The sequence below is a fragment of the Silurus meridionalis genome, chromosome 21 (genome assembly GCF_014805685.1).
Source record: "Silurus meridionalis isolate SWU-2019-XX chromosome 21, ASM1480568v1, whole genome shotgun sequence".
Classification (NCBI taxonomy): domain Eukaryota; kingdom Metazoa; phylum Chordata; class Actinopteri; order Siluriformes; family Siluridae; genus Silurus; species Silurus meridionalis.
The window spans coordinates 9220226-9226291 of record NC_060904.1 but is presented as its reverse complement, the minus strand read 5'-3'; positions in this window follow the sequence as shown (position 1 = coordinate 9226291).

Below are 6066 nucleotides of genomic sequence, written 5' to 3'. Positions count from 1 at the left end.
CCAACTGACAAATGGTTCTTTCTAAATAAATCCAATAATTTCTTACTGAAAATATGCCTTCGCCCTTCCCACATACATCAGTGAGTCTTGTGTGCCCATGACCCTGATGCTGATTCAACAGTTTGTCCTTCAATGTACCACTATTGGTAGGAACAAACTGGTAACACACCACCTGTCATTTTGAAAATGCTTTGACACACTAAAGTCATATGACTGCATTGTCTTTCTGTTTCAAATACATCACCTTGAATAACTGACAGTTCACTTGCTGTATATCATGATTATATCTTTTTCACTTCACCTCATATACATGTGCATCTCAATAAATTAGAATATCATTAAAAAGTTGATTTATTTTAGTAATTCAATACAAAAAGTGAAACTCGTATTTTATATAGATTCAACACACACAGACTGATCAATTTCAGTATCTTAACCCTGCACCTTTGGACTTGGACTTTGGAAATAATATCATTTGCACTGCCACACTTTACATTCCCTGCAAAAATTGTTTAGTTGAAGTCTTTATTTGTTAATTTATTATTAAATTTGTTTAGTTTTTTAAACATTTTTTATAGCACCAGCACACCATGAGAAATTCCTTTGCATATGCAACCCTTGATACCCTTGATACTAAAGATGAATCTGGTGTAATGGAAAATACAAAAAAAAAAACCCAAAAAAAAACCAGGACTGTGCAGCTGGAAGTCTTTATCTGTCAGTCCAGGGCTCGAACTGGGATCATCACGGTGAGGTTATCATAACACCTTAACAAAGAGCCACAGTTAAGGTGATAAACTCAAGTGAGGAGAAAGAGAGCTAGACACAGTGATGTTAGTAATGTGGAAAAAAGAGGGGAAAAGACAACAAATGAAATATTGAACAGACCCGAACAAAGTGTGAACAGAAATCTAAATAAAGACATGGGCAAAACAGGGAAAACAAAGAAAACATGAAACAATATATTGAAATATAAATGATCTTCATTGAAGAAAGAAAAACTCACAATGGTCACTGAAATTACTTGAAACTGACAAAAGTAATAATAAATATAAATGCACTAAATTTACTAATTAATTAAATTGACAAAATGTATCTAAATTATCAGATTTTGCTTTTGAATTGTGGTTGCAGAAGCATAAAAAAAAAGAAACTGTCCAGGAAAGAATTACAGTGTACCTATTTGAAAGGTGAAAAGTAGTCACTGTGCTGTTTAATATCCTGGTGTGCAACACACTGAACCTGGACCGCTAAAAGGCATGTAGAGAATTGTCACAGGAGATTAGAAAATAAATGATAGACAAACGTTCAATTTCGAGACTATAAGACCAACTCTAAGCAGCCTGGTGTTCCTGTGACTACAATTGCACATATTATTAAGAAGTTTAAGGTCCACAGGACTGGCAACCTCCCTGTACATAGCCGCAAAAGGAAAATTGATGACAAATTGAAGAGATGGAGAATACAAATGTAACCAAAGAGCCCAGAACAACTTGCAAAGACATTAAAGGTTAACTACATGGTCATGGTACATCAGTGTTAGATCGCACCATCCATTGGTGTTTGAGCCAAAGTGGACTCAATAGAGGACTCTATTGTTGAAAGTAAATCATAACTAAGCAAGAATGGAATTTGCCAAAATGCATATTGACAAACCACAAAGCTTTTGTTAGAATGTCCTTTGGACAGAGGAGACAAAACAAGAGCTTTTTGGAAGGCCAAAATTAGCTCTATGTTCACAGACACAAAAATGAAGCATACAAAGAATAGATCAGTGTACCTACTGTGAAACGTAGGTTACTGTGAAAAGTGTACCTATTGTGGGTTTTTCTATCATTAATTACTTTTTATTAATATTTTCAACTTTGAAAGTTATAAAGAACAATGAACAGTTCTAATATATTTTTATAATTTGAACTGAAACACAATTTTTTCACCCCAAGGAACTCCATGGAACAGAATTATATAGAATGTAGATCTAAACATGGATACACAAAATTTATCTCCATAACTACTAGGGTCAGTCTAGGATGTGGATCCTTTTGAATTTTCGCAGAAAAACCTGTGAAATACACAAAGTAAAATTTCTACAATATAGCCTGTCAGTGTGTTGGTTGTTATTCCTAGTTTTAGTTATATATTTGAACTTTCTCTAGATAAAGACCGTTAAAATAAGTCTAATTATGAATACCATAGAATTGGAACCAAATCTAAATGTCTGTTAGGCAAAACCATGGATAAAAACAATGAATCACATAATTTGAAGACAACAACTTACACAAAGGGTCCAGTGACTTGCATATAGGAAAAAATATGCAGTCTTTTGAGTATGCTTCAGCCTGTTGAAGTAAACAGAGGCATAACATAAATATAACTTAGAATATTAAATGATAAACATTAAAACAGTGCATTAAAATTAAATTACACATTTCTAAAATCACTTACAGGCAGGGACAGAAATGTATCACAATTAGAGGTGGTTGGCAAGTGCCCACTACATATACATTAACAATATGAATATCCTTGCCCTGTTTAAAAAAATGTAAATCACAAGCTTTATATTACTATTATTATTATTATTATTATTATTATTATTATTATTATTAATATTATTATATATTATTTGCTTTAAACAGGTTTGATAATGATACTCATATTACCTTCCATCCAGCTATGTGTGATAAATGAGATAGATTGCTCCATGATGGCACCACAGACGCCTCGGTGTGGAACAGGCCTGTTCAGAGCTACACATGCCATGAACAAAGAGGCCACGAATAAATGAATTTATTATAGTATCTCCTGTGCAACACAGCTTTGCACCTAGTTATTGCTCTGCAAACTAGGCCATAAAATAATGTAAATAATAAAAACTATAGTAATATATGCTTTTTCATACTCATTGCCAGAGGGCAACCTTCCACAGAAAATTCACGAGTAACCAATTGTACAAATTAGGACGTTCTAGAAAATTCCTTGTACAGAGGCATTTACCTATCGCTGTAGCTCATCAAAATACAGATTCTCCACGCCATCACTGGTATTTCCATGCAAGGCACTGTGGTTTTTCATGTCAGTACAGTAGTTTTCATGATGGTTCCCACTTCAAGAATAACAGCTTTCTGTCTGAAAAACAGTTAAGACTTTCACTTCTACTCTACTGTGTAGCAATGTAGCAGTCTGTTGTCCATTAGCTACAGTCCAATCCATCCTCAAAAAAAAAAAAACCTGCTGTCTCACTGTCAAAGTTTTTAACAGTTCCATTAGAGCTGGTAAATAGGAACATACAAGAGGTTTTTTTTTTACTGGAATTTCCTGCAGAGACCATTGTTCATTTGGCTAACATGGCGGAATGTCAAGGTACCAGTTATTGTATTGGTATGTTGTTGGTGTATGGCTCCACTGGTGGCTTGCCTGACTTTGCTGAAATTCTACAAATCTTTAATGTTCATGACTGCTTAGTGTTTGTAGTGAAACTGCAAAGTGTATGGTACTGTGAGCATTTTAGATGTTACAAGTTGGAATCAACAGGCAGAATCAGTCATTGTGTATTCACAACATATAACCACTGGCTTCTTATGCATTGGAAGGCAACTGAATGATTTCTCTGAAGCACTACATCTGTTTGTCAAACTAGGTAAAGTACAACTTATGTAAATTCCTAAATAATTTGAAACTGACTTGTGTAACATCAAGAATTATTTGTGCATTTATAAATTTAAACTAGTCTTAAATATTTATTCTGCACTTTATAGCATGCCTTTATATATACCGATTAGACATAACTTTATGACCACTGACAGGTGAAGTAAATAACACTGATAATCTCTTAATTATCTCTCATTGCACCTGTTAGTGTGTGGGATATATGACGCAGCAAGTAGTATATATAGTAGTTATATAAGGATTTGACCGAGTTTGACAAATTTTGATGGCTAGACAACTGAGTCAAAGCAAAGAAAATGGGGGCTTTGTGTTTAACATTATTTCTTAGTCCCCTGGCATTAAGAAAAATAAAAAATAACGACATTGATAAATTAACAGCAGTGAACAAAAATCAGTTCAAAGGCATAAAGTCAAATCTGACTGCTGGATAAAGAAGAAAACAGGGCTCAGATGACCATTTTAAGTGGCCAGCACAACTCCAGCTATAATCTTCTTCTTCTTCTTCTTCTTCTTCTTCTTCTTCTTTTCTTTCGACTGCTCCCTTTAGGGGTTGCCACAGTGGATCATATGTCTCCATACTACTCTGTCCTCTACATCTGTCTCTCCAAGAAACCCACTCCATGCTGGATGATAAATTCTGTGGTCCCAGTGGGACATTTACATATGGACGTCTCATGGTACAGAACGATCAGCAGGTGTCGCTATTCTGAAGAATACATTTGCTGGTGATGTATTACACTCTTTTTAAATTTTTATTTATTTATTGTCATTTCAACCATATATAGCTGACACAGTACACAGTGAAATGAAACGACGTTCCTCCTGAACCCTGATGCTACATACAACAATCACAGACAACAGAAAACACAGGCCTAAGGATTGTCCTCACCACATAAAGTGCATGTGTACAACCTGGTGCAAACAGTGCAAAGACAACACAGGACAGTGCAAAACAAATACACAAAATACAAAATAGACACAAAATACAAAATAGAAATACAAAATACAATACAAAATACACTTTTGTTTAGTGATCCTATGGGTCATTTCCTTTTGTTAGTGATTTTGCTGAGTCAGACCACCTCAATTTTGTTGAACACATATGGGTGCAGTTCATCTAAAGAACATTTCTTAGATATGATTAGTGAAAATATGCAGCAATGCTTCAACAAATTCGAGGAGAGAAACATCTACAGCAGAGATACTAAACCTGGAGCAGCAAAGACCTCTATAAACAGTCACAAATACACTACTGGCTTATTTCCCAAATCCTAGCAAATAACTGCAACTTAGTAAATATTCTTGCCACTTCACTTACTGCCCATAGGCCTATCTCTCTTAGGGTTTAAGATTAGAATAGAATTTTGCAAAAAAACGAATTAATCAGATCTTTAAATGTCAGTGGGACATAACTAATAATTCTCAAGAGATTGTATGCTATATTTGTGCTGATTTTTACTGTAAACTTTACCAATGCAATTATTCTGAAGTGGCAGACTGTGCATTTCGAATCTATTTAACATTGCAAGAAAATCTAAAGAGATGACAGAGAATTCTGTGATAGGGAAATTACTTTATTAGAGAGAAATATTTCTATCACAGAACATAAAAACAATAAATCAGCTGGATCTGATGGGCTTTACACAGTGATCTACACATTATTTTTACAATGGACATAGTCTTAAATCAGCTTTACACAGATATTGAGGTAAGAAAGAATTAATAAGATTTTTCTTTATAAGTGTAAGTTTGTCCCTGATGTGCTAGCCGGTGGCGAGTGTGGCAAGGAAAAACTCCCTGAGATGTGATACGGAAGAAAGAGGAACCAGACTCAAGAGAGGAACCAGACTCAAGAGGGAATCCATTCTCATCTGGGTGGTACAGAAAGTCCATTTATTATGGTTAAACATTGTTGAGGTGTGCAGTGATGGTAATCAAATGCGAAATGTAGTCTTGAGTCAGTGTAGCAGACAGTTGGCATTAAGTACAGTCAAAATCCATCCTCAAATATCCTGTGTTACTCCGTGATTTTAATGATCCCCAGGCCGTTGACGTGAAACCATCCCCAGTGGCCTCCAATCGATGAGAACACCATCCAGAGGCATTCTAAACTAACTGAAGCTTATTTATGCACTTACTTGAACACCCAGACAGTAAAGCATTACAGTAGTGTAATCTAGATGTAACAAAAGCATGTACTAGTTTTTCTGCATCCTATAAGGACATAATATTTTTAATGTTAGCAATATTTCTAAGGTGAAAGAAGGCGATCCTGGTAAGGGACCTAAGCCAGGAGAGAGCTGTTCCTTTTATTCCAAAAACATTCTCAAGTCTAGCAAGCAGTATAGTGTGATCAATGGTGTCAAAAGCTGCACTAAGGTCAAGCAAAACAAGTAAAGA